Below are 12,507 nucleotides of genomic sequence, written 5' to 3' on the forward strand. Positions count from 1 at the left end.
AACATCTTTCCTGTAACATGGTGATGAAAACTGAGCACAATGTTCAGCCTCGATTGATAACGCTGTAAGCCACTAAAATTCATCACTGATTCTTCTGGCACCTTGCAAGTAACAAGCTGTCAATGTGAAATGGAACGATTTACTCCTTCTTTCTCCATTCATGCTAATATATTAGCAACAACCGCCGCAAGCCTTTCTCTCACACAGCAGCCTGTTTAAGTGATACCTTATGTAACACCTTTTGAAAGGCGTTTGGTAAAAGATGCACTTTGTCCTAATTTCTCCGTATGTGGCTTGACATGCTATTCTTGAGGTTCCTTGGCGCATTTTATTACATCTTTGACGCTATGAAAATGCAGTGTTAACAAAGTAGTAAAAAACATTGAAGGATCACAACACAAAACTGACCTTTTTTCATTGTCACACGCACTGAGGTATAGTGAAAAGCTTGGTTTGTGTGCTCTCTAAAGAGGTCAGATATACCATACGTAAATGCAATCAGATCACGCTCAAGTACAATAGGTAGAGCAAAGGGGAAGATAGAGAGTGCAGAATATAGTTGTCAGCATTATAGCGCACCAGTTCCACAGATAAAAGTCCTATGTCCACAATGGGGTAGAGGCGAGTCGGACAGTACCCTAGCTTATGGAATAACCGTTGAGAAGCCTGATAACAGAGGGGAAGAAGCTGTTCCCAAGTCTGATGATGCGCGCTTTCAAGCTTCTGTACCTTCTGCCGGACAAGAGTGGGTAGAAGAAGAAAAGACATGGGTGGGACACGTCTTTGATTATGTTGGCGGCTTTCCTGAGGCTGCGTGAATTATAGATGGAATCAGTGGTGGGGAGTCTGGACTGTGTGATTTGACTGGACTGCATCTACAATGCTGCCTGACCCACTGAGTTTCTCCATTATTTTGTGTCTTTTAGAGTCTTAGGATCTTCAGCCCAACTTGCCCATGCCTACAAAGATGCCCCATCTACACTAGCCCCAACTGCTAGTGTTTGTCCCATATCCTTCTAATCCTTTTCTGTCGATGTATCTGTCAAAAAGCCTGTTAAAAGTTGTTATTGTACCTGCCTCAACTACCTCCCCTGGTAGCTCATTCAATATACCCACCACCGTCTGTGTGAAAATGTTGCACCTCCTATTAAATCTTTCCCTTCGCACCTTAACCCCATGTCCTTATGTTTCTTGATTCCCCTACCCTGGGTAAAATACTCTGTGCATTCGCATTATCTACTCCCTTATGATTTTATACATCTCTGTTATACTTGTGTATGACTTGTTTGTACTCATGTACAGTATGGGGGGTTGGCAGTAGTGTAGCAGTAGAGCTGCTGCCTCACAGTGCCCGAGACTACAGGTGCTGTCTGCATGGAGTTTGTATGTTCTCCCTGTGACCATGTAGGTTTTCTCCAGGGGCTCTGGTTTCTTCCCGCACACCAAAAACATACAGGATTGTAGGTTAATTAGGTTATTTAATTTGCTACTGCAAGGTGCAAAACTGGGATAACAGACTGGTGTCCGGGTGATTGCAAGTCATACTTGTGAATTACTGGATTGTACTCATGTACAGTACAGGGGGTTTTGTGGGTTAATTGGCTTCTGCAAAATTGTAAATTGTCCCTAGCAGAATAGTGCTAGCTAGCGTACAGGCTGATCACTGGTCGGCACGGACTCGGTGGGCCAAAGGGCCTGTTTCCATGCTGTATCTCTAATGTCTATAGTATGATTTGACTGGACACAAAGCTTTTCATTGTATCTCGGTACAAGTGACAATAATGAACCATTACACTAGATGCTTGGTCTCTGCGTCCAAGCATATCACAGTGTCTGCAACACCTCTCTCTGCTTGACCCGCAGAGTTTCTCCAGAATTGTGGGGTTTTTTTGTGCACCAGCATCTGCAATCCATTGTGTCGAGTAAAGTGTGCTTATTGGAATGGGATGTGATGGCCATGTCATCTAGTGGCTGTGCGGCAGAGCTGTGACAGTAACTTGGACTGGCAGGCAGGATTATGCGTACCAATCCTGCTTCCCAATTCATGAGCAGAGTTTTGCCACCAATGGAGTACTGCCAACAGACACCATCTGTCCTGTGCGTTTCAGAAACAACCTTTGCACAGGTCTTTGGCTTTGAGAGCAAGCATATTTGATAAGAGAAATGAAAGGACCTACCAATACTGCCATTGTTGGTGTGCTAAACTTCCAGCAGCAGCTTTAGATTTTAAGAGATACAGCGCGGAAACAGAACCTTCGTGCCGACCAGCGATCATCCCGTACACTAGCACTATCATACACACTAGGGACAATTTTTATCAAAGCCAATTAATCTACAAAACCGCACACCTTTGGAGTGTGGGAGGAAAGCGGAACACGTAGGCAAGGCAAGGCAAGGCAACTTTATTTATATAGCACATTTCATACACGAGGCAGACTCAAAGTGCTTCACATAAAAACATGTCATACAATAAATGAAATAATAAAATGAAATAAAATAGAAGAACTAAAAGAAAAGAAAAGCAAAATTAAAAATGCATTATAAAAAGTGCAAAAGTTAAAAGTGCAATGTAGTTAAGATTTAGCTGAAAGCTAAAGTAAACATAAAAGTTTTCAGTCTTGTTTTAAAAGTGGTCAAAGTTGAGGCAAGTCTTAAATCTTCAGGAAGTTTATTCCAGCTATTTGTTGCATAGTAACTAAATCCTGCTTTCCCATGTTTTGTATTTACTCTGGGAATCACTAGCAGATTGGTTTCAGAAGATCTTAGCGGTCTAGAAGGCTTATATAGTGGAAGCATGTCAGTGATATACTTTGGCCCTAAACCATGTAGTGATTTATAGGTGAGCAGCAGGATTTTAAAATCAATTCTCTGACATACAGGGAGCCAATGTAAGGATTTAAGAATTGGTGTAATATGCTAAAATTTTTTGGTCTTTGTTAGAACTCTAGCAACAGCGTTCTGAACAAGCTGTAGCTGTAGAGAAAACCCACGCGGTCACGGGGAGAACGTACAAACTCCGTAGTAAGGATCGAAGCCAGTTCTCTGACGCTGTTAGGCAGCATCTCTACCGCTGCGCCACTGTGCCGCCCCTAGAGATGGAAAGATTATATTAAGTTGAAATCTCACAGATGTTGCAGGGAAACCTGATAGAAGCTAGAGTGTGTCCTGACCTCCCACCTACCTCATTATGGGCCTTTGCACTATCTTCAATGTTACTACCTGCAATGTTATATCTTTGTACTAATTGTTGTACCCATATTCCATTATCTGTGCACTGTGGATGGCTATATTGTATTCATGTAGTCTTTTCTATGACTGGATAGCACAACACGCAAACAAAAGTTTTTCACTGTATCAAGGTAAATGTGACAATGACAAACTAAACAAAACAAAATGACCAGGACGCCACTGACAACATCCTTGCTCTTTCCCCAGAATATTCCACAGCCACCTGACAGCAAACAAGGCCTCGTTGTTAGTTCACCTTAAACCAGCCCCTCCTGATGTACCATCGCACTGGTGTCTATTGACCTCATGGCCCTCATGCTCAGAGATTATGTCTCACATCTTGAAGTAAATATTTTAAAACCTTCTATATAAGGGCAGGTTTTAAGTAGAAATGATTCAGAGATTGCAGATGTTAAATTTAAATATACTCCGATGAAACGTCCCTTCAATTTTCTAAATGCTTGCAAATACATCCCTAGTCCACAAAGTCTCCTCGACATTGTAGGAGTAGTAGACAGCGGTCCAACATAAAGTATCATTGAATCAATACACATGCCCTTTTACTCCTGCGATTTTAGCAATGGTAGCCTTTAACAAACTAGAACCAAAGACACATACCAAATTATCGAATCCATCTGTGTGCACAGTAATCCTTCAGTAAAGACCAAGAATGCTTCTAAAGCTTAATCCTCCTGCAGTTCCAATCCTCCATGGTCTGAGAAGTTTTCTCAGGCATCAGGCAAGTTCTTTGCCTGTAGATTACAGAATCAGATGGCACATCCCAAATCAAAGCCTCAACTAAAACACTCCTCACTGCGTCGTAGCTCAGACGAGGTTCTGTTTACCTGTTTGTTCATGGCAAACGGGGGTCACTGGACTACAGGGTAGACCGGGGGAATAGAATGATTAGCGAGAGAATGACGTGGACTCAGTGAGTCAAATGATTTCCTTCGTGTTGTAGTGAGACTGTGCCTCAACAATCAACTTGCTGTAGCCTGGAGCTAGCTGAAGACCAGACCAGAAAAGGTAGCAGATTGCCTTTCCTGAAGAACATGAACATTAAGAACACTAACTTGATAATAGGCTAGTAGGAACCCGAGGGGTAACTTCTTTTACACAAAGGGTGGTGGGTATATGGAATGAGCTGCTGGAGGAAGTAGTTGAGGCAGGTACTATTGCAATGTTTAAGAAGCATTTTGACAAGTACATGGATGGGTCAGGTTTGGAGGGAAATGGGCCAAACACGGGCAGGTGGGATTAGTGTAGATGGGGCATGTTGGTCGGCACGGGCAAGTTGAGCCGAAGGGCTTTATTCCATGCTGTATGACTATCTATGAAATGGTTTGTCCTGTTAAGATTCCCTGGTAGTGCAGTAGATGGGCAGCAATTTGGATTTCAGTATTGAGCAGGCAAATAATTGTCCTTGTATGACTGACTATGTACAATGAATAGACATTCACCTTCCTGTGCTGAAAATTATACTTCAGAAAGAATATTTAAATCATACACAGATTATTTTTGAACGACTGTGATCTTTCCGATTCTGAATGAATTGTTGGAATTCTCTCCCTCAGTGGGTCTGCCAGTGCTTAGTAGTTGAGTGTATTCAAGGATGTGATTGGTATATTTTTGGAATATGTAAAACTGGTGTTGGGATAAAACATTGGTCATGAACTTATGAAATGGGGAAGGTGCACGGTTGGCCCGCTGCCCGATGAAATGGCTTCTTGCCATTATTATCCTGAGACTGTTCTGAATCTGTAACACATCCCTGGCCATCAGGAAGAGATGGAGCAGAACAATACAACGGGACAGGCAGCACCTCTGGAGAGAAGGAATGGGTGGTGTTTCGGAAGGAGGCCCTTCTTCAGACTTCTGCCTGTCCCGCTGAGTTACTCCAGCTTTTTGTGTCTATCTTCAGTTTACACCAGCATCTGCAGTTCCTTCCTATACATAGAACAATACAAGACTGGAACAGGCCCTTCAACCCAAAATGGCTGTGCCGAACATGATGCCAAGATAAACTAATTTTATCTATCTCCACTTGCTCCATATCCCTCTATTATCTGCATTTCTAAATGCCCCTTAAACATCCTACAGTATAACAGCCTCCACCACCTCCCTGGAAGTGCGTTCCAGGCACTCACCACTCTCTGTATATATTTTTTAAACTTACCCTGTACATCTCCAGTAAAGGCTGCCCTGCTCACCTTAAATCCGGGCCTTCCAATCTTTGACATTTCCACCCTGGGAAAAGGTTTACCCAATTAATGCTTCTTATAATTCTATCACGTCTACCCCATTAACCTTCGATGCTCCAGATAATGTTTTTCCAAAGTCTCTGTGTACCTAATACCCTCTAATCCAGGCGTTAAGAAAAGTCCCGACCTATAATGTTACCTATCCATGTTCTCCAGAGATACTGTCTGACCCGCTGATTTACTCCAACACTTTGTGTATTTTTTGTATAAACTAGCATCTGATGTTCCTAGTATTTCATCATTCCGATAAACCTCCTCTGCACCCTCTCCAAAGCCTCCACATCCTTCCAGTAATGGAGCAGCAATAAATGCATGTAACAGTTCAAGAGAAGGGCCTCGACCTGAAACGACCATAATAAACCTGAAAGTCGACTATCCCTGTACCTCCACAAATGCTGCTCAACACTGGGTTGTTCAACCAGTTGATTTTTTTTGGCTTCACATTCTCAGGGAGAACATATTTCCTGATGGGGGAAATCCAATTCTGGGGCATTATCTCAAGAGAACAGAGTGAGAATTGGAGGAATTTTCATCTCCCTTTGGTTGTGGAGGCCGAAACCGACAGCTTGTTGGACGACAGGGGAGGCAAGGATTAAGGGGAACAGGTTGGCCGTGAACTGAAGCCAAGATCAGATGGGTTGGCTTGAATGGCGACACAGCCTCGAGGACCATATGGGGGACTCCTGATCCAGTTTTGTTTTGCTCCACAGTTGACTTTCGGCTGACATTGCTGAGATTAACATTAAAGCATCATTTGGGTGGTACAGTGGGGCAGCAGTAGAGTTGCTGTCTTACATTGCCAAAGACCCAGGTTCTATCCTGACTAGGGGTGCTGCCTGTGTGGAGTTTGCACGTTCTCCCTGTGAACCCGTGGGTTTTCTCCGGGTGCTCTAGTTTCCTCCCACTCTCCAAAGACATACCGATTTGAAGGCTAATTGATAAAAATTGTAAATTGTCCCTTGTGTGTAGGATAGTGTTAGTGTACGGGGTGATCACTGGCCAGAATGGATTCGGTGGACCGAAGGGCTTATTTCCGCAATGTATCTCTGAAGCCTGAAGTAAATCATCTCAATGCTTTAGGAAGCGTGTACACAAATTGGAGGCCACTTTTCATATCCTGCAGCTCTTCAAATGAGTACTTAATCAAAAGGGCAAATCAAAGCCAGCAATGATCATCAAGGAAAAGTGACCATGATGGTCCATTATTTGCTGTGGAGAAGGTGATAGTGAGTAATACAAACCGTGAAACCAAGCAGAACAATAGAAACATAGAAACATAGAAAATAGGTGCAGGAGTAGGCTATTCAGCCCTTCGAGCCTGCACCGCCATTCAATATGATCATGGCTGATCATCCAACTCAGTATCATGTACCTGCCTTCTCTCCATACCCCCTGATACCTTTAGCCACAATGGCCACATCTAACTCCCTCTTAAATATAGCCAATGAACTGGCCTCAACCACCTGCGGCAGAGAATTCCAGAGATTCACCACTCAAATGTTTTTCTCATCTCGGTCCTAAAAGATTTCCCCCTTATCCTTAAACTGTGACCCCTTGTTCTGGACTTCCCCAACATTGGGAACAATCTTCCTGCATCTAGCCTGTCCAACCCCTTAAGAATTTTGTAAGTTTCTATAAGATCCCCCCTCAATCTTCTAAATTCTAGCGAGTACAAACCGAGTCTATCCAGTCTTTCTTCATATGAAAGTCCTGACATCCCAGGAATCAGTCTGGTGAACCTTCTCTGTGCTCCCTCTATGGCTTAGTGAAACTAATACACCAATAAGGATGTGGGAGGGACGGAGAGAAAGGGTTACTTGAAGTTAAGAGAAATCAATATTAATACAACTGGGTTGTAAGCTGCCCAAGCAAAATATGAGGTGCTGTTCCTCCAATTTGTGTTTGGCCTCACTCAGACAATGGAGGAGTCCAGGACAGAGAGGTATTTATGGTCCTGGACTCTCCCACTGTTGGAAACACCCAACCTAGGCGCCACATTTTCAGGGGGGGGGGGGGGCATCTGGAGGGAATTGCACTCCCGTAATGTTGACTAGATTTAAAGGAGATGCCGGACCATCAGTTGCCAGAAAATACAGTGGTGGACCTGCATTGGAGAACTCAGCATTGACTAAACATTTGCACACTATTCCCAGCGCATTGAAACTGCAAAGAGGACAATTCCATCACACCTACTTCAATTATGCAGAATGAGTCCAAAAATGTTCAGTTCATTTCCACTATAAATTGTTTCCAAGAATATAATTTTAATTCAAACATAAAAATTGCAATCCAACCCTGAATCGTTCCTCAGTTTTACAGTCTGTAACACGGAGACCATCTAAATATAGTCCAACCACTGACACAACTAACCTGGAGCCTGAGGCACTTTAATAAATCTAAATGCCTATATAAAATATTATTTTATTTGGTTATGAATCTGCTTTATACTCAATAGCTGAATGAATAGTTAGGCGTGAAGGGATTTGGAAGGAGCTGTTTATATCTGTAGTTTAGAAGTCTATGGGAAACAGACAGCATGTGTAGGAAGGAACTGCAGATGTTGGTTTATGCCGAAAAGACACAAAATGCTGGAGCAACTCAGCGGGTCAGGCGGCATCTCTGGAGGAAAAGAATAGATGACGTTTCGAGTCGTTATGCTACTTTCAGTCTGAAGAAGGGTCCTGACCTGAAACGTCACCTATCCTTTTTTGCCCCCAGAGATGCTGCCTGACCCGCTGAGTTACTCTAGCACTTTGTGTCTATCTTTGGTATAAACCAGCATCTGCAGTTCTTTATTCCTGACATCCCTGGAGAACATGAATAGGTGACGCTTCGGATTGGGACCCTTCTTCAGAAGTTCTCAGGAATGCTGCCTGACCCACTGAGTTACTCCAGCACTTTGTGCCTTTTTTGTAAACCAGCATCTGCAGTTCCTTATGTCATCTTGCAAGTAAAGATGGGTTTAAGTGAGTATCCGCACTTATACTGTCCTGTTACTCATAATATGGGTGTGGCGGGCAGACATTTAAAAAATATGATACACTATAGTCAGTCAGCTGGGATGTAAGGTTCCCAGCCAAAAATGCAAAGTTTGAAAGTTATCCAAAATGTTCCTACATATGTGTCAACTTCAGCTTCATGCATGCTTGTCCTCTTGCTCACGAGTCAGAAGGTTTCTGACTAACTTCATCTGATAATCCAGTGCCATACTGGGTTAGGGGAGATATTAACTACAGCAAGGAATATCTAATGTAATCAATCTCATGAAACATTGTCAGGATTAAAGGGGGAGAACGGAAGAGACTGCAGATGCCCGGGTTCTTGAGCAAAAAAGTGCTGGAAGAACTCAGCAGGTCAGGCAGCCTCCGTGGAAGGAATGGACGGACAACGCTGCGGGGCTGATGGGAGTAGGTGGGAGAAGACTGGTGAGGAAGGTGGGGATGTGGCAAGTGATAGGTGGATACAGGTGCTGGGTGGGTGAGAGGCAGATGGCTGGAGTAAGTGGAAAAGGCAACTAAACGTTATTCCCTTTATCCTATATCTGTACACTTACAATCGTGTAAGCACGTAGTCTTTCCACTGACTAGTTAGCACGCAACAAAAGCTTTACACTGTACCTCTGCACATGTGACATTAACCTAAACTAAACGAACTAAAGGTAATGAGTTCTAGATCATCACTAATAGGGTCATGGAATCATGCGGCATGGAAACAGGCCCTTCGACCCAACTTGCACATGCCAACCTAGATAAGCTAGTCCCTTTTGCCTGCATTTGGCCCATATCCCTCTAAACCTTTCTTATACATGTACCTGTCCAAATGTGTTTTACATGTTGTTACAGTATCTGCCTCAACTACTTCCTCTGGCTACTCGTTCCTTATACCCACCACCCACTGAGTGAAAAAGTTGTCGCTCGGGTTCAGATTAAATCTTCACCCTCTCACCTGAAAACTACGTTCTCTGGTTCTCGATTCTCCTACTCTGGTTAAAAGCCTCTGTGCATTCACCCTACCTATTCCCCTCATGTTTGCAAGATCATCCCCCAGCCTCCTGCATGCCAAGGAATAAAATCCTAATAAAATCCGAGCCACCCAACTTTATCCATCATTGTGCTAACATGCTCTGATGTGTGACTTCAGCACATAGCCTGATTTGGAGATAGGTTCCCTTCTAACTGAACCACGTTCAACGCTAGATCATTAATTTCCATCTGCCGCGATCACAGAAAACAGATACTGTACATCTCACTTTCTCTTGTGGACTTTGTTCTCTCTCCAATTCATCTTCCACCCCAACTGAATGCCCCCCTCTATTGGCCAGTCTCTCTAAATCACAGAACAATGAGAACCAATTGGTCCATTGGCTCTCGTCAACTTTTTGAAACCAATTGGAACAATGCCCCCTGCACTTGAATGAAATGTTTCCTCTATGAAGCATTTATCCCATTCCCTTTTGCAAGTTATCACCGAATCTCCTGCAAGGCAGACCAAACCAGGACACAGCCAATTGTGTGAGATGATTGATTCTATTATCTCTGCTCCCTGCTCCAGATGATGATACCCACAGGGTTCATGAACGCACCAAACATTTCTAAATGCGTATTTTTGCACAGATGTCTTTTCTTTTTTTTAAACGTGTAATAGAATTTATATACAATTTGTGTATATTCCTGCACTAAATGTCTTGTTTTTACACACTCTTTCTTTACACTGTCTTGTAGAATTTCTATGCAATTTATGCACAATTCATGTATAATTTATGTTTTGTGTGTTGTCTGAGACTGTGCCAGTGATGCTTTTGAAAGCATGATTTTCTTTGTACCCACATCTCACCGCACTTGTACAACTCGACTTGACTTGAATTCCCTGCAGAAATCTCATCAGAACGTGCCTATATCTCTTGCCCTGTGGGAAATACAGCAATCACTATCAAACATGTGACAGGTCTCCATACAGTTTTCAATATAAAGTGGATGTCACAATTGGCAACATTGATATTAACACAAGAACATGTCGCATAGAATCCAAATAGGGGTTCAGTTATAGACCCAACCTCTTGCCCTCCTGTAAATCCTGGTAGTCTTTGACCTCAAGGTCATATCGAAGGGATCTACAGGAGTCGCTGCCTTAAAATAGAGCCAGCATTATCAGAGACCAACACCACCCTTTCGAAGGGTCCTGATCTGGAAAATCATCTATCCGTGTTCTCCAGAGAGGCTGCCTGACCTACTGAGTCATACCAGCATTTTGAGTCTATCTTTAAAACCGCGCCTGCTAATTTTCATGCTTCATATGGGTGGAATAGTGATGCAGCTAATAGAGGTGCTGCCTCATAGCCTCCGGGTTCGATCCTGACCTCGGCTGCTATCTATGTGAAGTTTGCATGTTCTCCCTGTGATCGCGTAGGTATCCCCTAGGTGCTGCAGTTTCCTCCCACATCCCAAAGACATGGGGGTTTATTGGTCTCTGTAAAATTGCCCCTTGTGTATAGTGGATGAGAAAGTGGGATAACAGAACCAGTGTGAACTGGTGGTTGATGATAGGTGTGAACTCGGTGGGCCAAAGGGCCTATTTCTATGTTGTATCTCTAAAGTAACCTAAAAGTAATCGATACAATCACCTGTTCACACACCTCCAGATTCAGGGACAGTTTCTTCCCAACTGTTACCTGGCAATTGAACCATACTATCAACAACTAGAGAGTGGTCCTGAGCTTCTATCTATCACACTGGAGACGCCCAAACTATCTTTAATCGGAATTTCCGCGACTTTATCTTGCACTAAACATTATTCCCTTTTATCATGTATCTGTACGCTATGGATATCTGATTGTAATCATGTATAGTCTTTCCGCTGACTAGATAGCATGCAACAAAGGTACATGTGACAATAAACCTTGGTACATGTGACAATAAACTAAACTAAACATCAATCAAAGTAGTTGGAAAGTCTGGACTCAAAATGTGCAGATTCGAATCCAACTCTCCCATACAATAAATACCAAAAATTCATGTTTATAGTACATGTCAGAGGCAGCACACCAAGAATACTGCCTGAAAATAGAGGGCTTTAGCTGTAAGGAGAGGTCAGACAAACTTAAGAGACATAAGGAACTGCAGATGCTAGAATCATTAGCAAAACACCAAGTGCTGGAGGAACTCAACAGGTTAAGCAGCATCTTTAGAAAATAGATACAGCGTAGAAACAGGCCCTTCTGCACACAAAATTTGCACTATTCTACACACTAGGGAGTGCCCAAGAGAAAACCCATGCAGTCACAGTGAGAACGTGCAAACTCTGTACAGACAGCACCCGTAGTCAGGATCAAACCCTGGTCTCTACTGCTGCAAGGCAGCAACTCTACTGCTGCGCCACCTCTGTGGAGGGAATGACAGACGACATTTCGGGTCGGGTCCTTTCTTCAGACCTCCTCTTCATAGTTATAGGACTTAAAGTTACCTACAGCAGAAATGATTATGTTACATCAAAGATTGAAGTTTGAAGGCATTATCGTAATTCACGTATTTATTTTGGAAACGGAGATGCTAAGGGAAAGGAGACAGGTAATGGGAATGGAAAAGAGGTGATCAATAATCTTCAAATCTATGGTGGTCTCGGGTAAGAACTTCCACACATGGTCTTCAGCCCAACATTGATATTGAAACATGAATCTGTTTTCCTTTCTGGTGGTATTCTTTCTAAACCAAACACACAGTTTTTCCTGGCATAACTTAAGCCAAGATTTCTAGAGCAAAAGTTACAACCTGCAAATCAGCAGAATTTATTTATACACCAGGCATATAGGTTAGAACGCCACACTGTGAACAGAACAGCGCCACAGAATCAGGCCGTTCAGCCCATCCTCCCTGCCAGCTTTAAAATTCCACAGATTTCCATAGACAGCACGATGGCACAGTGTTAAGAGTTGATGCCTCACAGTGCCACAGACCCGGGTTCAATCCAGACTATGGGTGCTGTCTGCACGGAGTTTGTACATTCTGATTCAGATTCAGATTCA

General features: G+C 43.1%; 1 protein-coding gene across 2 annotated transcripts in view; it reads right to left on the reverse strand.

Moving 5' to 3' along the window:
• The window catches only part of LOC116982592 (cadherin-11-like), a 109,844-nt gene that overhangs the window by 90,312 nt on the left and 7,025 nt on the right, over positions 1-12,507 (reverse strand). The window lies entirely within an intron of this gene.

The sequence above is a fragment of the Amblyraja radiata genome, chromosome 17, assembly GCF_010909765.2.
Source record: "Amblyraja radiata isolate CabotCenter1 chromosome 17, sAmbRad1.1.pri, whole genome shotgun sequence".
Classification (NCBI taxonomy): Eukaryota; Metazoa; Chordata; class Chondrichthyes; order Rajiformes; family Rajidae; genus Amblyraja; species Amblyraja radiata.